The sequence below is a fragment of the Apium graveolens genome, chromosome 4, assembly GCF_009905375.1.
Source record: "Apium graveolens cultivar Ventura chromosome 4, ASM990537v1, whole genome shotgun sequence".
NCBI classification, from domain to species: Eukaryota; Viridiplantae; Streptophyta; class Magnoliopsida; order Apiales; family Apiaceae; genus Apium; species Apium graveolens.
In genome coordinates this window covers 154,603,389-154,629,256 of record NC_133650.1, presented here as the reverse complement: position 1 = coordinate 154,629,256, position 25,868 = coordinate 154,603,389, and positions in this window count along the sequence as shown.

Genomic DNA, 25,868 nt, shown 5'->3' with positions numbered 1-25,868 from the left:
GACTGTATGGCATTCTAAAAACTTATGAGCTTGAGTTGGAATAAGATGAGCAGTTAGAGAAAGGAAGGAAGAAAGGAAGATCTATTGCATTGGTAGATGAACAAGAGAGAGTGAAAGAGATGAAGGTTGAAGCTGTGGAATCTGCACCGAACTCAAGGGTTTGTGAAGGCAAAGGAAAAGGGCTAATGGCTGAGCATGAAGATCATCTTAGTCAGGATGAAATAGAGGACATAGATGAACATGTAGCTTTCCTATCAAGAAGATTTTCCAAGTTCAAATTCAAAAAGAATTTTGGAGCAACCAAGCCAAATAGAAACATGATGGATAAATCTAAATTCAAGTGTTTCAAATGTGGCTTGAGTGGTCATTTTGCAAATGAATGCAGAAAGCCTGATTTTAAGAAAATAAAGTTTGAGCCTGTGGATTACAAAAAGAAATATTTTGATTTTCTCAAACAAAAGGAAAGGGTTTTCCTTACTCAAGAAAATGACCGGGCAGCTGATAGGGTAGATGAAGATGAAGGAACAAGCTATGTCAATCTCGCTCTAATGGCCAAATCAGATGAAGCAAAGATCAGTTCTTCAAGCAATCAGGTAATCACTACTAATCTAGCACACCTTTCTAAAGATGAGTATAATGATGCTATAAATGACATGTCAACAAAATTATATCACTTGTGTGTTACACTTAAATCACTCACTAAAGAAAACACAAAAATTAAAGATAATAATCTATTTTTAAGTGAGAGGAATACTGTGTTAGAAACTCAATTTATTGAGTTTGAGAAACTAAAAATAGAGTGTAAGATTGCAAAAGATGAATTCACTGAATCTTTGAAGAAAGAGGAAATTTTGAGAAAGCAGTTTGAACGAGAGCAAGAGGTAATCAAGGCTTGGAAGTCATCAAGAAATGTACAAGCCCAAATTGCTAAAGTTCAAGGAATAGAATCCTTCTGTGAAGAAGCCTGGAAAAAGAGCAAGGAGAAACTGGATCCTAAGTTGGTAGAAGGATTATTGACGGATGTGGAATCAATGAATGATGAAGTTTATCTGTCGAAAGATAAAAGGAATTATCCGTTACAAAACAAGGATGCTCATCTATTGAAAGAACAAAACCTAATTAGCAAAGCCAAGCTAGCTAAACTCAATGAGAAATGTGGATCAGTTTCCAAGAACTTGTTACAGGAGAGTCAAGTCAAGTCAAGGAGAACAAAAGAGTGAATGTGGGGCATCTGTCAATGAAGCAACTGAATGACATATTGGAGAAAATTGAGGTCAAGGAAGACTCCAAAAGGAAAAACAACAAGAATGGGAAAGTAGGAATTAATAAACATAATAAGTACACACATGATAAATATGCACCTAGAAAATATCTGTGTTAAATATGGTGGTGTTAATCATTTGTCTGTTAATTACAAATTTGCTATGCCCGCACCCATGTCTACACCTCCCTCATTTCCCAACATGCCCACAATGCCTATGAATGTTATGCCTGCATAAAATTTGAATGCACAATTTGCTAATATGCCATTTCCACAAAATCCTTACTATGGTGCATTCAATATGCCTTAAATGCCATTTAACATGCCATACCGGAATAACATGCTTGCACATAATATGCCATTTCATGTTAACAAACATGTGCATGATAATTCTGCAAATATGAATGGTTTTCAAAGCCCTACTCTAATGACCAAGGTTGAATCTCAATCACCTAAGTAAAGTGAGGAAAAGCCCAAGAAACCTAAAAAGAAGGCTAACAAGGTAGGACCCAAGGAAACTTGGGTACCAAAATCAACTTGATTTGATTTTGACGTGTGTAGGGAGATATAAAGAGTATGTGGTATCTAGATAGTGGATGCTCAGGGAACATGACTGGAGACTCTATCCTGCTCACTAAGTTCAAGGAGAGAGCTGGCCCAAGTATTACTTTTGGAGATGACAACAAAGAGTATACTGTGGGATATGGCTTGATTTCTAAGGAGAATGTCATCATTGAAGAAGTTGCTCTGGTGGATGGACTCAAACACAATCTTTTGAGTGTCAGCCAGTTTTGTAACAAAGGCAACTCTGTAACCTTCAATTATGAAGCATGTGTTGTTAGAAACAAGAAGGACAACAAAGGTTCTCACTGGAGTGAGAAAAGGAAATGTGTATCTAGCTGACTTCAACTCATCAAATGCAGATTCTAACACTAGTCTTTTCAGCAAATCAATTCAAGATGAAAGTTGGCTATGGCACAAGAAGCTTTCTCATTTTAACTTCAAGACTATGAATGAATTAGTCAGGAAAGGCCTAGTAAGAGGCATTACTCAAGTTGAGTTCTCAAAAGATGGATTATGTGATGCCTGTAAAAAGGGAAAACAAATTAAGGCATCATTCAAAAGGAAGCTTGAATCTACAATTGAAGAATCATTACAACTATTGCATATGGACTTATTTGGACCAGTCAATATGTTATAAATCTCAAAGAGAAGATGTTGCTTAGTGATTGTGGATGATTTCTCAAAGTTCACTTGGACATATTTCCTCAAATCTAAAGATGAAGCTAGTGAAATCATTATCAATCATATAAGGCAAGTCAACAATCATCCTGATTTCAAAGTTAGAAGAATCAGGAGTGATAATGGAACTGAGTTCAAAAATTCTGTAGTGAGGTTATTTTGTGAAGAAACTGGGATCATGCATGAGTTTTCAGCAGCAAGGACTCTACAACAAAATGGAATGGTGGAGAGAAAAAATAGATCTCTTATTGAAGCTACAAGAAAAATTCTAGAAGAATCAAAGTTACCAACTTATTTTTGGGCAGAAGTTGTAAATACTACATACTACACTCAAAAAATTTCTTTGGTCAATCAAATAAAATGCATGACTCCTTATCAATTGTTCAAGAACATGAAACCAACACTTAACTTTCTTTATGTCTTTGGATGCAAATGCTACATTCTAAGGAATCAAACTGAGCAACATGGAAAGTTTGATGACAAAGCTGATGAAGGTATATTTGTTGGATATGCTGTGGGAAAAGCATATAGGGTCTACAATCTTAGAAACAACATTGTTATGGAACCTGTACATGTTGTGTTTGATGATAATAAGATTGAATGAATGCAAGATGAAGGTTTCCATGAAAGCCTCAAATTTGACAATGGTGAGATGAACTGTGATGAAAGTGATGATGAAAATGATCAAGAAATAATTTCTAAGGAAAATGTAGAAAAATTAGTAACAAATGAAGCACAAGGTGCATCATCTGTTGATAGTTAAACTACATCATCCATTGAAAGGCAAAATTCAACATCCGTTGAACCGTCAATAGGAGTTGGAAGTTATTTTACATCACACACAGAAAGGACCCCAACCTCAAGTCAAAGATCCACAAACTCAGGGGGAGTTTCTTCTAATCAAAACTTAGTCACACATCAAGACAACTTTGAGGCCTCTTCATCTAGAGCTAATCTACCACAATAAAGGAAATGGACTAGAGATTACCCATTTGAACTAATTATTGGTGATGCATCTTCAACAGTGCAAACAAGGAAAACAACCCAAGATGAATGTCTATATAGTAGCTTCCTATCACAGGAAGAGCCAAAGAAGGTAGAAGAAGCTTTGTTGGATCCTGATTGGGTTTTAGCTATGTAAGAATAGCTAAACCAATTTTAAAGGAATGGAGTATGGAAGCTGGTACCCAAACCAAAAGGCAAGAATTCTATTGACACCAAATGGGTATTCAGGAACAAGATGGATGAGAATGGCATAGTTATAAGGAACAAAGCTAGATTGGTTGCTAAAAGGCTATTGTCAACAGGAAATGATAAATTTTGATGAAATGTTTGCTCCTATTGCAAGACTTGAAGCTATCAGAATTTTTTTAGCCTATGCAACCCATGTCAATTTCAAAGTCTATTAAATGGATGTAAAGAGTGCCTTTCTAAATGGAGATTTAGAGGAGGAAGTCTATGTCAGTCAGCCTCCTGGTTTTGGAGATGCCAATTTTCCAAAATCTGTCTACTATATTTTAAAAGCACACTATGGTTTGAAGCAAGCACCTAGAGCCTGGTATGACACTGTCAAAATTTCTTCTAGAAAATCATTTCACAAGAGTTACTGTTGACAAAACTCTTTTCTTTAGAAATGTTAATGGCTCTAGCATACTTGTTCAAATTTATATAAATGATATTATATTTTGCTCTACAGATGAAACTTTGTAAAACATTTTCCAAACTAATGTAAAGTAAATATGAAATTAGCATGATGAGAGAACTAACTTACTTTCTTGGTCTCCAAGTTAAGCAAGTTAGTGATGGAATATTAATGAGTCAAACCAAATACATTCATAATATTTTAAAGAAGTTTTACTTAATGGATTGCATATCTGTAAAAACACCCATGGCCACTGCCACTAAACTTGAAATAAACACAACTGAAAAGTCTGTAGATATTTCAAATTATAGAGGCATGGTAGGTTCACTTTTATATTTAACAGCCAGTAAGCCAGATATAATATTTGCTACTTGTCTTTGTGCTAGATTTCAGGCTGATCCTAGAGAATCTCATTTAGTAGCTATTAAGAGAATTTTCAGATATCTCAAAGGAACACCAAAACTTGGCATTTGGTATCCTAGATATTCTGGTTTTGATCTAATTGGTTATTCAGATGCAGATTATGCAGGTTGTAAAATAGATAGGAAAAGTATAACCTGTCAGTTTTGAGGAAACAAGCTAGTGTCCCGGTTTAGTAAGAAACAAAACTCGGTTTCTACTTCCACAGCTAAGGTTGAATACATTACTGCTTGTAGTTGTTGTGCACAGATTCTATAGATGAAAAATCAACTATTGGATTATGGTCTACATGTAGACAAGAATCCAATTTTCTGTGACAATACAAGTGTTATTGCCATTACTGAAAATCATGTACAACATTCAGGGACAAAGCACATTGACATCAAGTACCATTTCATTCGAGGACATGCCATGAATGATATTGTGGAACTTCATTTTGTTCCAAGTGAGCAGCAACTTGCAGACATCTTTACCAAGCCACTTGATGAGTCAACTTTCACTAGGTTGATAAGTGAGTTAGGTATGCTTAATTATTCCTAAGTTATCTTGATTTCTAAGCAATTTGTAATACAGTCAGAAATAAATTTGACTTTTCCTAAAGAGATGAAATTTTGACTATGTAAAAATTTATGTCTCGACGGATGTTCATTATCCGTTGAAAATGAATATCCGTTGAATTTCGTTATCTGTTGAGAATAAAATATTTTTCTGGGTACTTTATATCTCGACGGATAATTGTTTAATCTATATCTGTTGAATTGCTTTAATCATAGTTGCTAATTCTATACATTATCCGTCAAATTTACTTACAGTATGTATGTATATGTCGATGGATAATCTTTAGAATTTCTACAGTTTACTTTAATTTTTTTAAAAATGGTTATTTTTGACAATTTTTATTGGGTACTTTATTGTACTTTTAATTATTTTTTATTAATTTCTGAGACTGTATAAAAGCCCCTTTCAATTTTTCATTTTATTTTATCTTTCTCATTATCATCAAATTACTCTCTTCATCTCCAAAAAAACCCTCTTTCTCTATAACTGCTTTCAATCACAAAAATTGCACATGTAGTCAAGATTATGTTTCAGTCTATATTTGTCTATGAGAAGAACAACTTCGTGGCACTGGTGGACAAGAACATTATTGCTTCTAAGGACTATCACAAGATGATGGACTTTATTCGCAACTACAAACTAAACTATATTATGATTGAGTCTCCATTAATCTATTGTGTAGTTGTGGAGCAGATCTGGACTACGGCTGTGTACAACTCCAAGGATAAAACCATTGCCTTCTCTCTTAAAGGTAATGATTACTGTATTAATTGTAATGAAATACAAGCTTGCTTCTATTTTCCTGAAAATAACACTAATGTTCCACACAGACACAGATGTGAGCACCATGCTTATGTCTATGGGCTATTCTCTCAATCTTGCAAAACTAGGTGAGATTAGGAGAATGGGCCTTAGAAAAGAATGGAGCTTTCTCTGTGATGCTTTTATAAAAGCCTTTTGTGGTAAAGTTAGCAAATTTGATGCAGTTACTTATTCAATGATTAACATGCTCTATATGCTTTTGAATGACAAGTACTTTAATTTTAGTAACTATGTCATGATACAATTAGGGTATAAATTAGGAGATATCAAGAAAAGATCAAAGAACATATACTATGCTAGGCATCTTATGATGCTAGAAAACCATGTTTCTAAGGACCTCTTGATTGAGAACCCTACAAATAAGCTTGATTATTGGGTCCAAGAAAAGAGGGTACTTGCTGATTTGAATAGGAACAATCTTCATAGTGAAGTGCCTCTCAACTATCTGCCAATCATGGAGGCACCTCAGGTAAGTGAGGTAACTATTTCTGTCACAACTCTTTCCCAACCTCCAGTTTCTTTGCATTCAACTATGGCTATGACATCCTTGATTGTGACCAAACAGATTCCTACCCAAGCCACAAAACCAAAAACTTGTAAATCTAAATCAAAGAAACAACACTCTAGTTTCTCTTAACAGAAGCTATTTTAAAAACTACCACAATACAAGAGGGGAGTGTGGAGGGTGGTAAGCAAGGTGAGGGACAAGGTGAATATAAAAGAAGCCCTAAAGATAATGTGAGAGAGGTTAGTAAATCCCAGCCTATCCACACCACAGTCTCCCAATAGGTTGTGGTGATTAATAAGGAAAGTAACACATTGCTAATTGCATCCTCCCAAAAGGATGTAACTATTAAAATAGCTCATCTCCAAGAGCACTGAACAAAAGGGGTAGGGACACTACATGCTAAACTCAAACCTACATTAGAAAGAAGAAATTAAAAATTTTGGGGGTGTCACAGGGTGCACACACAGTGCCAACAACAATCAAAGACTCAGTTAATGCACCATCTCAATTTCAGGTTGATGTGGCTCCAATAAATATGGAGTCACAGCCAAATTCTCTCACAATCGAAACACCTCACACATATAATTCTCCCACAAACTCACTGGATGTGGATATAATAAACACATCATTTCCTAATTCTCCATCTTTGAAACTAATGGATGAGCCAAAATCTAAAGCAAGTGGGCATCATCTTATTGATGACTTGTTGGCTCACTTGCCCTTTCTTTCTGAAATTACTGATAAGTCTGTGCATACCAATCTCAAGCCAATCACCACATACTCAACTGTAGTTTCAACTCCTAACTCTTTCATTTCTGCCTCTTCGACGGATATTTCTCATTCGTTGATCAGTGATTATCCTTCGACGGATATGCCTAACAACAATTTGGGTCAGAAGTTTGGGGTTCATAACACACACACTCAATATATATACCTGTTTATGAAAATGATATATGCAATGACCCTACTTACCATAACCACAGATCACAACAGGTTAAAGTATGCACACAAGCCACAACCTTATTTTATTATAAACGTACCAAATCCCAATTAGTTTATCATACAAATAAAATTAAAACATTTTTACAAACTTTTAAACTTAAATAAGACAAAAGTCTTCCACTAGCTTATTCCGTCTCAACCTGGAAACCTAGGTCTTACACTTGTTTGGGGATCCTCCCTACCAACAGTTTCTTTTTTAACTGGAAAAGAACATAAACAAATTCACAAGAGTGAGCTAACAAGCTCCGCAAGTCATGATGACAACACTGAGATTAAACAATGATCAATTAAAATGATATAAGGAATCAAGTTTCTTGATTATCAATGATTAGAATTGGATAATTACTTTTATTTTAAAAAGTAAGGTTAGGCTGCTGATCAGTCACACATTAACCCCGAGCAAGGCACATAGCTCTGATCTATATACTGGATCCAAGGAACACATTGGCCTAATATGACCACGAATCTAGTCTGACCACGAAACTGGTCCACATTTAAAAATAGTCCAATTCTGTAATATCTATATGATAAAAAATGCATATCAATAAGCAGAATTATAAGCAATATTTATCTCGAAGCATAGGGTGATTCATAATACCATGAAGGTATAACAAAGTAAATATAAAGATTGGCTTCCAGCCTGGGAAAAAATCAGATAACATAAGAACAAGAGTGTAATGGTTACAAGGATTATTCTTCTGATGTACAAGGTGTGAAGGTTTAAATGTAAGAAATTCCATTTTAGTGATCTGTGTAGGTTATATATGTATTTATGAAGTAGTATCGTATATATGTGGTTCGTATCTGGGAATTCAACAGTCAATGATGTACAAAGAATAAGGCTTACGGCTCAAAGATCAATAAGAAGAATCAGAGTTTAAGGTTAAGTTGTTAGGAATATATGTGTATTAGTTTGATGATAAGTTAAACAAAACACTTAAGTAGAAATCTAGTGTTTGTAGCCTCAACGGATAAGACCACTTTGGCTATCCGTTGATGGAGTAGCTTTACTTAGAAATAAGTTTAGTATTGTAGCACATTTCAGTCTTTGTAACTGAGTTATAATTCTTAGAAGTCTTAGGAAATTATGAGTCATGTTGACTACTAGTGGATATGGAAATAGGAGGGCTAATTGTAAATATTTCATGCCTTGTAATTTTATATAAATGAAGTAGTATCAACTGGTAAATTAAAGACCTTCAACGGATGAGAAGCAAAGCCTCAACAGATGTCTCTAAAGCTTCAATGGATAACATCCATCAACGGATGAATGCATCAACGGATAAAGCTTCAACTGCTAAAGCTTCAACGGATAAGAGCATCAACGGATAAAGCCTCCAACGGATGAAAACTTCAATGGATGCACAGTTCCATAGTAGTTGATAGTGATAATTCATAAGCTGCAGAGGCACATGGGTTGACAGAGACAATTGGAATGTGGTAGCCTCTTGGAGGAATCAAGAAAAAGCAGCATTTCCATGCTGGTGCAAACAAGGAAGTATTCAAAGATTCACAGATTATCTTAGATTGCATTGGATAGAGAAATGAAGAAGAAACATGACTTGAAATACTTGGTGATATATAAATCAAGTTGCAGCTAGTAATTAGGTCTGAATTTTCTAGAGCTGTTTAGAAAAATTCAGAGAGAAAATCATCTAGTTTGTACTAGGAAGCAGCTGTGAACAATTCTTTGTATGATAGATTTTCTGAAATACACATCTCTGGTGGAACAACAAATCCACCAGAAAAGTTTTTAAAGCCTTTGTGTTCTTTACATTTGTGTTTTGAATATACATCTGTCTGCACTTGCTTAAAGCAATTCACACACATCTGTTCATCATACACTTAGCTTTTGAAACTGCTCAAAACTTGAAAAAGTTTTGAGATTTACATTCAACCCCCTTATGTAAATCTCATTGTTAGTTCCTTGGAAATAACAATTGGTATAAGAGCAAGCTCTTAACATACAAAGAGTTTAAAGATCTATTTTACTAACATCATGAGTAAGAAAGATATTGGAGTGAAGATTCAAATCCTGGAAAGAGATAATTATCATCACTGGAAAGTGAAGATGAATCTATATCTTCACTCTCAAGATGAAAGCTACATAAACTGCATTGAGAATGGTCCTCACATCCCTCATAAAGTGGCCACAACTGCTACTGCCCCAGTTGCTATTGGACAGTCTATTCCCAAGCCAGGAGTAGAATGAACTCCTGAAGATATTGAAGAGGTTCACAAGGACAAGAAGGCCATGCACATTCTGTTCAATGGCCTAGACAAAGATATGTTTGATAATGTCATTAATAGCCGCTCTGCTAAGGAAATTTCGGATACTGTACAACTTAAATGTGAAGGTACTGAGCAAGTTAGAGAAAACAAAGTGCAGTTCTCATTCAACAATATGAATATTTTCATTCTGAAGAAGGAGAATCATTGAATGACACTTTCAATAGATTTCAAAAACTGTTGAATGGATTGAAGCTGTATGGCAGAGTGTACCAAGTCAAGTTCTCCAACTTAAAATTCCTAAGGTCTCTACCAAAGGAATGGAAGCCTATGACTGTTTCACTAAGGAATTCTCAAGATTATATGGACTTCACACTTGAAAGATTATATGAAATTTTGAAGACCTATGAACTTGAGATGGAGCAAGATGAGCTGTTGGATAAGTGAAAGAAAAAAAGTGGATCAGTTGCACTTATAGCTGAAAATGAGAGAATTGATGCCAGGAATGAAGAAAAGACAATGCCAAGTCTCAAAATTGGCACAAGCAAATCAGAATCAAGCAAGGGAAAGGAGCAAGCAGCTGAGGTTGAAGACAATTCCAGTCAAGATGACTTTGATGATGTTGATGAACATCTGGCCTTTCTGTCCAGAAGATTTGCAAAGATGAAATTCAAGAAAAACACTAGAGCCACTAAGCCAAACAAGAATATGGTGGACAAGTCTAAGTTCAAGTGTTATAACTGTGGCACAAGTGGAAACTTTTCAAGTGAGTGCAGAAGGCCAACTTCTGAAAAGAAGAAATTTGAGCAAGTGGATTACAAAAAAAAATATTTCGAATTGCTCAAACAAAAGGAAAGGGCTTTTCTGACTCAGGAAAATGACTGGGCAGCTGATGTAGCCAATGAAGATGATGATATGGAGTATGTCAACTTAGCCTTGATGGCTAATTCTGATGAGAATGAAACTAGTTCATCAAGCAATCAGGTAATCACTACTGACCTCTCTCAGTTTTCTAAAGATGAATGCAATGAAGCTATAAATGATATGTCTACTGAATTATATCATTTACGTGTTTCGCTTAAATCACTAACTAAAGAGAACATGAGAATTAAAGAGAATAATCTGTTTTTAAGTGATAGGAATGCTATATTAGAGGGTAAGGTAATTGAGTTTGAAAAGATTAAAATCAAATGCTTATCTGTTGAGAGTGAACTAGAAGAGTCTGTTAAGAAAGTAGAAATTCTTTCTAAATAACTAGAATGTGAGCAAGAGGAAATCAAGGCCTGGAGAACATCTAGGGATGTTAGTGCTCTAATTGCCAAAGTTCAAGGAATTGAATCCTTATATGAGAATGCCTGGAAGAAAAACAAAAAGGAAATGGAATTGATTGACGGACTGTCAACGGATGTGGAATTAACAGATGATGAAAGTCATCTGTTGAAGGAAGAAAAGGAGCATCCATTGAAGGCTGATCAGTTGAAACAGGCAAATGTTTCTAAAAAGGATAATTTGAAAAATCTCAATAAGAAGTTTGGTTCAACTTTCAAGAACTTTGTCAAAGAAGAAGCTAGCATATCCAAAGATGCTAGTAAGGTGAATATAGGACATATGACTTTAGATCAATTGAAGAATAGGCTTAAGTTGGTTGAGGATAAAAAGGAAACTAAAAGAAAATCCAATAGAAATGGGAAGGTAGGTATTAACAAACACAACAACTACACACCTGATAAGTATGCTCCTAGAAAAGGTTGTGTGCATTGTAGTAGTGTTAATCATCTATCTGCTAACTGCAAATCTGTAAAGAATGCTCCCATGCCTTTATCTTCTTCCATGCCTAACATGTCTATGTCACTGCATGCTATGCCTGTTCTGTCTCAACAGAATCCTCATGCACATTTTACAAACATGCCATATGTTAATAATCCTTATTTTGCTGCATTTAGTATGCCTCAAATGCCATACAACATGCCTATGTAGAATAACATGTTTGCACAATCAATGCCTTATCAAATTCAACCAAATGTGCTAAATGATTCTGTGACTAACCCTACACTTCAACCAACTACATCTGAGACCAAGGTTGACTCAAAGTTACCTAAGTCAAAAGGTGTAGGAAGTGTGAAGTCTAGGAAGAAGACTAACAAGGCTGGACCCAAGGAAACTTGGGTACCAAAATCAACTTGATTTGATTTTGTTGTGTGTAGGGAAAAAGAAGTAATCTATGGTACTTGGACGGTGGTTGTTCAAGGCACATGACAGGAGATTTCACCCATCTCACAGAGTTCAAGGAGAGAGCTGGCCCTAACATAACCTTTGGAGATGACAGCAAAGGGTTCACTATGGGATATGGCTTGATTTCAAAGGAAAATGTCATCATTGATGAAGTTGCACTAGTTGATGGTCTCAAACACAATCTATTGAGCATCAGTCAACTATATGATAGAGGGAATACTATTGCCTTCAATTCTGAAGCCTGTGTTATTACCAATAAGAAGGATAGCAAAATAGTTCTAACTGGAGTTAGAAAAGGGAATGTGTACTTCGCTGACTTCAACTCTACAGATGCAGAATCAATCACTTGTTTTTTCAGCAAAGCAAGTCAAGATGAAAGTTGGCTATGGCACAAGAAGCTGTCCCATTTGAATTTCAAGACAATGAATGATCTAATCAAAAAGGACTTAGTTAGAGGAATGCCTCTAGTGGAATTCTCAAGGGATGGACTGTGAGATGCTTGTCAGAAAGGAAAGCAAAAGAGAGCATCATTCATTAAGAAGCTTGAATCAGCAATTGATGAACCATTACAACTGCTACACATGGATCTTTTTGGACCAGTCAATGTATTGTCAATTTCAAGGAAATGATATTGCCTAGTGATTGTAGATGATTTCTCAAAGTTTTCATGGACCTATTTTCTTGGATCAAAGGATAAAGCTAGTGAAATTATTATAAATCATATCAAGCAAGTCAACAACCATCCAGATTTCAAAGTAAGGAATATCAGGAGTGACAATGGAACTGAGTTCAGGAATTCTACCATGAGATTGTTCTGTGAAGAAAATGGGATCATGCATGAGTTCTCAGCTCCAAGGACTCCACAACAAAATGGTGTGGTGGAAAGGAAGAACAGATCACTAATTGAAGCTGCAAGAAAAATGCTTGAATAGTCAAAACTCCCAACATACTTTTGGGCTGAGGCTGTTAACTGTGCATGTTACACTCAGAATATTTCTCTAATTAATCAAGCAAAAGGCATGATACCCTATCAATTGTTCAAGAGAAGAAAACCAACCTTAAACTTCCTACATGTCTTTGGTTACAAATGCTACATTCTAAGGAACCAACCTGATCACAAAGGCAAGTTTGATGCAAAGGCTGATGAAGGGATATTTGTTGGTTATTCTACTGGAAAATCATATAGGGTCTACAATCTAAGAACCAACATTGTTATGGAATCTGTGCATGTTGTGTTTGATGATAAAAAGATTGATGGACTAACAGATGAGGGACACCATGAAGGACTCAAATTTGACAACATTGAGATATATTGTGATGATAGTGAAGATGAGAATTATAACGACTCGTATACTTTTATATTATTTAAAAGTGTAATTATTAAATAAGTAGTTAAATGAAATATGTGTATTGGTTTAGATCGCCATGTGTTGATTTATTATGATCTCTGGGTGAAATAAAGGTGTACCGGGTTATTTACGTAATTAACTATTGAGTTGTATTGAATCGTTTTCACTTTTAAAAAGTGAATTTAGTATAAATTTATTTGTATAAATATTTGAAATGTCTCTAAAATTGTTCTTATGGCTTTATAATTTCAATATTTATTTTTGGGATTTTATAAAATTTAGAAATCAATATTTCATCAATTATTTAACCATGTATGATTTTCTGATTGCATTTATTTATAAAATCTGTACTTAATTCCTCAATTCTTCAAAAATTATGAAACTCATATTTATTTAGGTTTGAAATATTCTAGGAATTTTAAAATTATTTTGGGAATTTTCGGGATTATTTTCACCCTTGCGTTGAATCGTTTATTTGTTAAAAGCGGTTATAAATTGAGTTTTAGAAATTTTTTAAAATTACGGAATTTATCTTTTTAAAAACTTCGGGATATTTATAACGCTTTAAAACTGTTTCCGTGATTTTCTGAATTTGTTTTAAGTGCAGCTCAGTTCGTTAAATGTAAAATGCGGGTATAAGTTGTGTTTCTAAATTTTCTAAAAATTTACGAAATTCATGCCTTATTAACTCCGGGATATTTATAAAATTTTAAAACTCGTGTGGTAAATTATCGGAATTTTATCACCCGCAAATTATTCGTTAAAAAAAACAAATATCGGAGAAAATCGGGGCCAGAACTTTCGTGATTATCCTATTATATACGTGTCAATTTGTTATAGTTTAAGGGGACACGTGTTTTGCTTCCCTGTTGTGGCAATTCAACTGCATTTTTATTATTAAAAACAAAAACAACATCAATCTCTCCTCTCTGCTCTCTCTCGATCTCGATCTCGTCTCTCTCGATTCATCTCTCTGTCCTCTCTTGAATATCCCTGTAAATCTCCCTTCCTTAATCTCTCGATTCCTCAATCTTTTCACCCCCTGTGTCCTGGTGGTGCTCGCTTCGTGCTCCGGTAAGCCGCCGTTGGAGTTTCCGGCAGGCTTTGGCTTCTCTGTTCATGCTCTGTTACTGCTACCTATGTATATATATGTGTTTACATGTGTATGCGTGTGGTTGTGTTGTGCTGGTCTTGTTCTGATTGCCGCCTGCGTTTTTCCCCTGTCCGATTTCCGGTTGCGTTTTGCTGTTCTGATTGTGTCTGTGTTGTGCGCGTAGGGAGGCGCGTGTGCTGTTGTTTTTTTTTTGTTAATTAACTTAATTATTATCTGCAGGAAATTTGTTTGATTGGATTTCATGAAATAAAATATTCTCGTGCAGAAATTTTATTAATCCGTGGAGTTCGCGTCGGAAACCCGAATTAATCGGGTACCCGCGGATTTTACCGCCGTCCGCGATGAATTTCGACGAGCGGACTGTGGAGGGTGATTATATAATTCTGAGTCCCAATATTTCAAAATATAAAAAATAAGAATAAAGATCATAGATATAATAATGATTAGTTGATTTAAATCGGTGGTTGGGAAACTGTGAAATGTGAATTGCGTGATTAGTTTGGACTGAATTGATTGGCGGTGTTTGTGATTTGACGTCGAATTGGTTCGACGGGTAGTTCGATAAACAAAGGAGACGCTGCTCGATTTCCGGGAAATTGAACTACGGAAATACGGGAGCGTATTCGATGATTATCTAGGACGTTGAGTGGCTATATATACATATGTGTGTGTTTTATACGAAACTTGATTGTACAATGTGATGAAATATTTTGCCGCATCGATAACCCTGATTTTGTAAAAATTACGAGTATATGTATTTTCTAGAAACGAACACCGAACCGATTTTCGAGAACGTGGACCCTGAATATTGTGTGTGTTATCGTATTATAATAGTACATATAAGTTCGAGTCAGGATTGTTATCGTTTGGGTAGAATTGGTATCGAGGATATGTCAAGCATACCTAGACGTCTAACGTAGGGTATTTCGGCTCTGTAGGTCTTAGTCAAAGGACTCAAGAAGTGATATCGAACTAAGATAATCTAGTGATCAGTCGGGAAGTGCCTCGAGGTTCCCTAGCGAAGAACCCTGAGAGTCCTGATATTATCTTGAGATAGATTGCTGCGAAACAGGGATGTCTTCTAGTGAGACAGTCATTTTTCCATAAGAGCCCAAACGTTCAAGTCTATCAAAATCAGTCAGTGATAGTTGTAAAGCTCTGCAAGGCAAGTACCCCTGAACTAATCTTTTACAGTTCAGTATATATGAATAGTTATTGATTTAAATTATGTACTGGAACAGAAGGTTTTAAGTTACGTATTCCCCGTATTTAAATATGTTTTACTAAACGATGTTTTGGGGAAAAGTAACTTCTGAAAATGCCTCTCTCTAGATGGTGATTAAAATTAAAAAGGGATTTTTAGAATGTGTGTTGTAATTGTTTGAAAAGATATAGGTGTAATTGATTTTAAAAACTGGATAAAAATAAATCAGATATTGGCTGGTCAGTGGCGTAAGAGGTCCGTTATTAGGTAACAACCCAGCATGGTTGCGTAAGAGGCTAAGTCGGATGCGCGCACTGGTAGGCCGCTTAGTTCAGCATGACAGAGACCTAGCTAGTCTCTGAGTTCCGGAACAAATTGTGGTGGGATAGACTGATCAGCTGTCCCTAGAATTCATCTACTTTTATATCTGACTTTGGTGTAATGGTTCTCGTAACGGAACAAATAGTTTATGGCCCCTGTAACGGGACAGATGATTTATGGGTCCAGCAATGGACAGTGGTTTTGGAAAGGAAATACCATGCTAGAATTGAACTCTGGTATTTATGCACAGCACACAATTGTTGATTGTTTTACAGAGCATGCTACTTTTGATATCCAGTTTATGAATGTTTACTTGTTTTCTAAGCAAATTGTGAATTCTATTCCTATAACTGCTTTACTTTAAACTGTTCTACTTGTTATTCATATAGTGGTAGTGCTGAGCAATTAATTGGTCACCCTTGCAGAATATTTTACATATGTATTGCAGATGCCTAGGAGATTCTTGCGCGGTAGTCAGGGCAGAGTTCCAGCTCCTTCCGTGTCAGGCTCCTCTGAGGTAGTTATGTCCAGACTAGATGAGATCTGTTGAGCTGCTGCATTGAATTAGTGGTCAGGATTGTGTAAGGTAATTGGGGTTGTGTTAGTTGAGTAACCTAAGTCATACTTAATCCTGGAAAAGATCTTGGCAAAAAGGGGTCGTAGTTATATCCTGTTCTTGATTTATTTATCTTTTGGTTGTGGTTGATGACGTCAATTCCTGACCCCGGGATTGAGGCCGTCACAGTTGGTATCAGAGCTACAGGTTTGAGTCCTTGATTTAGGTTAGGGGTAGAGTCAAAAGAGTGAAGAAAGGTTCGTAGATAGATGTGAGTCAGTAACTCAATCAGAGGAGTGAGTCTATGAGTTTAGTCAAGGGTTTCAGAAGCGTAACCCTGACGTTTATTGAGGATTGACTTGAACTGCCCTAACCTAGAGTATGTTTTCTTCACATAGGTTTTATTAGTAATATCCAATAGAGATTTTTAGTTGTCCCTCGAGAACACGAGTCTGGTTGCGAGGATTCAGCGTTGAGCGGGCCCTTGTTGTGCCAGCCGAGAAGACACCAGCGTTATTCTTAAATATTATCTTCTCTATCTCAAGAAATGTTATTGGCCCGATTGTGTGACCTTGGTGAGTTCGGATAGCGTGATAATAGTCAGGGGTTGCTATGACGACTAAGTTTGGTAGTGAAGGTGGATTAGAATGGGAGGTGATATCTTTGAACTCTTTCATTTCCTTCCTTGAGATATATTTTGCTTCCAGAGTAATTGTTTCCTATTCTATAAGTTGCTTATTTTCCTGTAAGAAGGTTGTGAACCCGAAGTAAGCTACTTAGGGTTCTGTTGATCTCTTTACAAATCAGATTCTTTCTTTTCTATTTGTGAATTTCTTGCCTAAACGTTGTTTCTTGTTTCATTGATTTTATTGGTTGGTTGGGACAAACAATGCATGTGAATTGACCATTTGTCTACGTGACAAAAGGGTCTGGTGGGATGCCACCAAGTTATGTGTTGTGACCGTATGGTACTAAGACTGGCCATATTATGTACTTGTATGGTTGCTCTCAGTCATACCTATGTTTTCTTCTCCTGTCCTCCCCGTATTATTGATTCTTCGACTTTGAAATTTTATTTGAAGTCCCGAGGCAGTGGATTGTCAGTATCTCTTGTGATTAGACATTCCTGGTCATCGAAAGTAGTTGAGAGTTGACTGTCTGGAAGAAATATAAGATGTACATTGGATTGCTAGCTATCCCAGAAATGATAATAGTAGAGAGGATTTATGATCCGATATTGAAGGTTGCGGCTTTAGAAAAGTTAACTTTGTGGAAGATAGGTTAATGGTAGGAGATCAGAAGTCGCCCTGAGAAGGAAGAGTAATTCAATGATTGATGAATCACTTGAGGGTGATAAGAAATTGTCCCCGGAGGAATGGTTGGTTGAAATTTGGACCATGGTGCCTAGAGGAGTCTAGCATTCCTTAAGTTTGACTTGAATTATTAGTGGGTTCTGTGTAAGTGGTGGTTGTTATAGCCGGCCAAGTTTCATTGTATACCAGATTGGTGTTAAGGAGGTAATAGAGCAGTGACGGGAAGTGGTTAGTTGCTGTTGTATTGAGGAGTTATGCCATGATGTTAGTTTCCTTGTATTTTAGTTTTCCTGAACTTTTATTGATTATGCCACTATCATTGTTGGTATGATTGCTAGTGCTATTAATCTAGATTTCTTTTGTACATGGACCCCTATTTTAAGGACATGAGTAATTTATTAGGCAGCATTTTCCTGATACAGGTGCACTATTAAAAAAACGGTGATATTTTGTTAAATGTTTTGTTATGTTTTAAATAAACTTTTTTATATGTCTCAAGAAAATGCCACCTAAGAAAGCTACCCAGTCTAAAGAAAATAGTAGTAGTTTTGCGAATGGTCCAACTATAAATAAAATTCTAGATTTGTTGCGCCAGCCGTAGCAACTACAGTTGTAGTAATCTAACAGGTTTAGTGGAGGTAATTACTGTTGTAGCAACAACAGCAAGGAGTGAACCGAAATGTTAGTTTCAAATCTTTTTAGAATGTTAACCCTTCTGAGTTTAAAGGTGAACCTAATCCAGTAGCTGCTGGAGCATGGTTGAAGGAGATGGAGAAAGTTTTTAATTTTGTCCAAGTAAGTGAAAATTTTAAGACTGAGTATGTAAATTACTCTTTAAGGAATGAAGTGAATTATTGGTGGGAATCAACCAGAGCGTTAGAAGGGAAGGCCCTGTTTCATGGGCTAGGTTTATTGAGTTATTTTTGGAAAGGTATTTCCTAGATTGTACGTGGGGTCAAATGAAAATTGAGTTTCTAGAACTGAAACAAGGTGAAAGAAGTGTGTTGGAATTGAGGCCAAGTTTATAGAATTGGCCCGATTAGTTCCTGAGTATGTAAGTATGGAGAATCAGAAGGCAAGAAGGTTCAAACAAGGGTGGAAGCTTGAAATTCACAGAGGAGTTGTGGCATTGCAACTCAAGACATACTCCTCTATGGTTCAGGCCGCCCTGGTAATGGAAGGTGAGCAGAAGTTGACTGTTAGGGATGAAAGTGATAAGAAAAGAAAGTCGGAAGGTGTTAAGGATGAAGCAAACCAAGAAGAATCCACTCAGGGATTTGAGAAATGGTTTGGCCGGAATAGGGGTAAGAGATTCCAGAAATAGAGTTTATTTTAAGATAGATCTAGTGCTACTTCAGTTGCTCTCACTCCAGCCCAGTCCGTCAAGTGAGAAGTGGATTGCAAATCCTGTGATAGGAGACGCAGTGGTGCGTGCAAAAAGAGTGTGCAATGTTTCAAGTGTGGATATGAGGGTCATTATGCCTCGGAAGGTAACCCAGGAGTTTTGTATTACAATTATGGAGAAAGTGGGCATGTTGCAAGGAGTTGTAGAACGGTTATTCAAGATACTACATCACAAGGGTTTAGAAGTTGAATATAGTTGCAGTTGATTTGACACCCTCCGAGTTAGAAGGGCTTGATGTGATTTTAGGATTGAGTTGGTTGCCTTGTGTTATGACTAGGAGTGGTTTGAGAAGAAGCGAAGTGTAAAGTGTACAGAAGCCAATAGTAAGATAAGTTTCTGGAGGTAGGAGCAATATAAGGAATTCTTCCAATCATGCGAGAAAAAAAGTAATAAGCTCAGGATATAAGGTAGATCCACCATCTGTAAAGATATGAATAAGTGAATATTTAAGCTGGAAGAATGTTGGGTAATAATAAATGCCCTGGAGTCTCTGGAGGCCAGTGGAACGAAATAATTAGTTGATAATGGTAATAGTTATTAGAAAGAAAAGTGAGCATACCAGATATAGTTCTCTGGGGATGCACTAGTGATGTTACTAGAAAGAGGAATGAAATTATGAGATTGTGTACTGATTATCGAGAGTTTAATAAATGATAAATAAGAGTAGGTAACCCCTATAAAGGAATGATTACTTATGTGACCTAATTCAAGGAGTGTGTGATTTCTACGGGATTGACTTAAGATACAGCCTGAGGGCATGTCAAGGATTGTTATTAGGATGAGCTATAAGCACTGCAAGATTGGTGATATCATGTGGAGTGATAAGTTTAAGAGTCGTCTCTAAGAATTTAAGGAACATGGTGTATGAGGAGTACTTGGATAAGCAAGTTGTATTTATTGATAACATCCTCAGCTACTCAAAGATTAAGGGAGTCTGTGTAGAACGACCTAGGATTTCCCTATAAAGATTAGAAGGGAAGCAATTATACGGTAAGTTTTAAAATATGAATTTTGGTTGAAAATAACAAAAGATTTGGAGCATTTCATTAACCACCATTTAAGTAAAGTTAGTTTAGTAATTTTTATGCCTCGTGTAGGGAAAAATGATTAAATGTAGGCAAGATTGCCAAGGAATCAGTAAAGGAATTGGAAACTGTGGGAATTGAAGTTGAGTATCTGAAGATGATGAGAAGTTAGTATATAAGATTATTTCCCATCTTTAACTAATGGAAATGAGTAAGAAGTGATCGGATGTTGGAAATTAAATTGAAAATCAGTATTACCTATCACCCTTAGACAGAGGGTTAAAGTGAGAAAATGATTTAGACAATATAAGATATGTGGAGAGTATATATATGATGGGTTTAAAAAAGTGAACCGCGATAATCATCTACTAAAGATTGAGTATTCTATGCTAATAGTTATCATGTTGATAAGAGAATGCTACCTTGCGAAGCCTGGTATGGACATAAGCGTGGATCCTCACTCTATTGAGAGAAAGTGGGAATAAAGATATTGTTAAGTCCTGAGCTAATTCAGTACATTAAGAGTGTAGTGGTGTTGATTCGGAAAAGAGTTGAAACAGCTCGGGATAGGTAAAGAAAGAAAACGGAATTACATCGAAAGAATATGGATATAGAATTAGGATCGTTGGTGCAGGTAAACGATTCATTTCGGAAAGAGATTGGTTAAGTTTGAATAGAACGGACAAGTAGATACCTAAATATAGTGAACCGTTAGAAGTATAAATCAATATAGGCAAAGTTGTCTATGAGTTGATGTTATCACCGCAGTTGCAATGTGTATATACAATGTGTTCCACGTATCAATGTTAAGGCAATATATATCTGATTGAACCAAGTCCTTGATTAGGCACCAATGGGCTCTTATCCAAATTTATTCCGCGTAGAATGATCGATCCTAATCCTGGATCGTTGAAAGCGAGTCCATAGGAAGGAGTTTATATCCCTAATAAGTATGCGTTGAATAGATCCACGAGTAGAAGAGTCTACCTGGAAGTTAGAGTCAGATATGCTTGACAAATATCCCCACTTGTTTAGTTAGGTCAGATTCTGAGGACATAATATTTTTAAGGGGGGAAGGATATAACGACTCGTATACTTTTATATTATTTAAAAGTGTAATTATTAAATAAGTAGTTAAATGAAATATGTGTATTGGTTTCGATCGCTATGTGTTGATTTATTATAATCTCTGGGTGAATTAGGGTGTACCGGGTTATTTACGTAATTAACTATTGAGTTGTATTGAATCGTTTTCACTTTTAAAAAGTGAATTTAGTGCAAATTTATTTGCATAAATATTTGAAATGTCTCTAAAATTGTTTTTATGGCTTCATAATTTCAATATTTATTTTTGGGATTTTATAAAATTTAGAAATCAATATTTCATCAATTATTTAACCCTGTATGATTTTCTGATTGCATTTATTTGTAAAATATGTACTTAATTCCTGAATTCTTCAAAAATTATGAAACTCATATTTATTTAGGTTTGAAATATTCCGGGAATTTTAAAATTATTTTGGGAATTTTCGGGATTATTTTCACATGCGCGTTGAATCGTTTATTTGTTAAAAGCGGGTATAAATTGAGTTGTAGAAATTGTTTTAAAATTACGGAATTTAAGTTTTTATAAACTTCAGGATTTTTATAACGCTTTAAGACTGTTTCCGTGATTTTCTGAATTTGTTTTAAGTGCAGCTCAGTTCGTTAATTATAAAATGCGGGTATAAGTTGTGTTTCAAAATTATCTAAAAATTTATGAAATTCATGCCTTATTAACTTCGGGATATTTATAAAATTTTAAAACTCGTGTGGTAAATTTTCAGAATTTTATCGCCCGCGAATTATTAATTAAAAAATCAAATATCGGAGAAAATCGGGGCCAGAAATTTCGTGATTATCCTATTATATACGTGTCAATTTGTTATAGTTTAAGGGGACACGTGTTTTGCTTCCCTGTTGTGGCAATTCAACTGCATTTTTGTTATTAAAAACAAAAACAACATCAATCTCTCCTCTCTGCTCTCTCTCGATCTCGATCTCGTCTCTCTCGATTCATCTCTCTGTCCTCTCTTGAATATCCCTGTAAATCTCCCTTCCTTAATCGGTGGAGTTCGCGTCGGAAACCAGAATTAATCGGGTACCCGCGGATTTTACCGCCGTCCACAATGAATTTTGACGAGCGGACGGTGATGATATAATTCTGAGTCCTAATATTTCAAAATATAAAAATACGAATAAAAATAAAAGATATAATAATGATTAGTTGATTTAAATCGGTGGTTGGAAAATTGTGAAATGTGAATTGCGTGATTGGTTTGGATTGAATTGATTGGTGGTGTTTGTGATTTGACGTCGAATTGGTTCGACGGGTAGTCCGATAAACAAAGGAGACGCTGCCCGATTTCCGGGAAATTGAACTACGGAAATACGGGAGCGTATTCGATGATTCTCTAGGATGTTGAGTGGCTATATATACATATATGTGTGTTTTATACGAAACTTGATTGTACAATGTGATGAAATATTTTGCCGCATTGATAACCCTGATTTTGTAAAAATTACGAGTATATGTATTATCTGGAAACGAACACCGAACCGATTTTCGAGAACGTGAACCCTGATTATTGTGTGTGTTATCGTATTATAATAGTACATATAAGTGCGAGTCGGGATTGTTATCATTTGGGTAGAATTGGTATCGAGGATATGTCAAGCATACCTAGACGTCTAACGTAGGGTATTTCGGCTCTATAGGTCTTAGTCAAAGGACTCAAAAAGTGATATCGAACTAAGATAATCTAGTGATCAGTCGGGAAGTGCCTCGAGGTTCCCAAGCGAAGAACCCTGAGAGTCCTGGATATTATCTTGAGATAGATTGCTGCAAAGCAGGGATGTCTTCTAGTGAGACAGTCATTTTTCCATTAGAGCCCGAACGTTCAAGTCTATCAAAATCAGTCAGTGATAGTTGGAAAGCTCTGCAAGAAAAGTATCCCTGAACTAATCTTTTACAGTTAAGTATATATGAATAGTTGTTGATTTAAATTATGTACTGGAACAGAATGTTTTAAGTTACGTATTCCCCGTATTTAAATATATTTTACTAAACGATGTTTTGGGGAAAAGTAACTTCTGAAAATGCCTATCTCTAGATGGTGATTAAAATTAAAAAGGGATTTTTAGAATGTGTGTTGTAATTGTTTGAAAAGAGATATGTGTAATTGATTTTAAAAACTGGATAAAAATAAATCAGATATTGGATGGTCAGTGGCGTAAGAGGTCCGTTATTAGGTAACGGCCCAGCATGGTTCCGTAAGAGGCTAAGTCGGATGTGCGCACTGGTAGGCCGCTTAGTCCAGCATGACAGAGACCTAGCTAGTCTCTTAGTTTTGGAACAAATTGTGGTGGGATAGACTGATCAGCTGTCCCTAGAATTCATCCACTTTTATATCTGACTTTGGTGTAATAGTTCCCGTAACGGAACAAATAGTTTATGGTCCCCGTAACGGGACAGATGATTTATGGGTCCAGCAATGGACAGTGGTTTTGGAAAGAAAATAACATGCTAAAATTGAACTCTGGTATTTATGCACAACACACAATTGTTGATTGTTTTACAGAGCATGCTAGTTTTGATATCCAGTTTATGAATGTTTAGTTATTTTCTAAGCAAATTGTGAATTATGTTCCTGCAACTGCTTTACTTTAAATTGTTCTGCTTGTTATTCATATAGTGGTACTACTGAGCAATTGATTGCTCACCCTTGCGGAATATTTTACATATGTATTGCAGATGCCTATGAGATTCTTGCGCGGTAGTCAGGGCAGAGTTCCAGCTCCTTCCGTGTCAGGCTTCTCTGAGGTAGTTATGTTCAGACCATATGAGGTCTGTTGAGTTGCTGCATTGAATTAGTGGTCAGGATTGTGTAAGGTAATTTGGGTTGTGTTAGTTGAGTAACCTAAGTCATACTTAAACCTGGAAAAGTTCTTGGCAAAAAGGGGTCGTAGTTATATCCTGTTATTGATTTGTTAATCTTTTGGTTGTGGTTGATGACGTCAATTCCTGACCCCAGGATTGAGGCCGTCACAAGAATGATGGAGAAGACACTTCAAAAAGGATTCAAAATTTGCCTTTGGATAATGCACAAAATGCTGCATCAGTTGAAAGTCATAACTCAGCATCCGTTGATAGAAGTAATGCAGCATTCGTTGAAAGACAAAGTGCATCATCCGTTGAAGTACATAATGGAGCATCCGTTGATCATAGTTCATCAACAGATGATCAAATTACATCATCAGTTAATAGAACTCCTAGTTCCTTGCAAAGGACCTATAACTCAGGGGGAGTTTCAACTAATCAACACTCTATCTGACATCATGACAACACTGAGGCCACCTCATCTAGAGCTAATCTACCACCTCAAAGGAAATGGACCAAGAGTCATCCCTTTGAACTGATCATTGGTGATGCAACATCTAAAGTTCAAATTAGAAGGGCTACTCAAATTTGAATGTCTATACAGTAGTTTTCTATCACAGGAGGAACCTAAGAGAGTGGAAGAAGCTCTATTGGATCCAGATTGGATTGTAGCTATGCAAGAGGAGCTAAACTAATTTAAGAGGAACAAAGTATGGAAGCTGGTACCTAAGCCAAAGAACAAAAGTTCTATTGACACAAAATGGGTATTCAGAAACAAGATGGATGAAAATGGCATTGTCATAAGGAATAAAGCTAGATTGGTTGCCAAGGGCTACTCTCAATAAGAGGGAATAGATTTTGATGAGACATTTGCTCTTGTTGCAAGACTTGAAGCCATCAGAATTTTTCTAGCCTATGCAGCCCATGCCAATTTCAAAGTCTATCAAATGGATGTCAAGAGTGCATTTCTGAATGGAGAATTGGAGGAACAAGTCTATGTGAGTCAACCTCCAGGATTTGAAGATCCAAGTTTTCCAGACCATGTGTATTATCTGTTGAAAGCACTCTATGGACTAAAGCAAGCACCTAGAGCCTGGTATGAGACTTTGTCAAAATTTCTTCTAGATAATCACTTTACTAGAGGTACTGTTGACAAAACTCTTTTCTTTAGAAATGTTAATGGCTCTACAATACTTGTTCAAATTTATGTAGATGATATTATATTTGGTTCTACAGATCATAAACTTTGTAAAAAGTTTGCTAATTTAATGCAAAGTAAATATGAAATGAGCATGATGGGAGAGCTAACTTATTTTCTTGGTTTACAAGTTAAACAAGTTAGTGGTGAAATTTTCATTAGTCAAACTACATATATTTATGATCTTTTAAAGAAGTTTGATTTAATGGAATGTTCATCTGCAAAAACTCCCATGGCCACTGCCACTAAGCTTGAATTAAACAAGGTTGAAAAGTCTGTGGACATTACAAGCTATAGAGGCATGGTTGGCTCACTTCTATATTTAACTGCTAGTAGACCTGATATAATGTTCTCTACATGCCTTTGTGCTAGATTTTAAGCTGATCCTAGAGAATCTCACTTAGTTGCTATTAAAAGAATATTCAGATATCTCAAAGGGACTCCCAATATGGGAATTTGGTACCCTAGAGAGTCTGGTTTTGATCTAATTGGCTACTCACATGCAGATTATGCATGTTGCAAAATAGACAGGAAAAGTACAACTAACA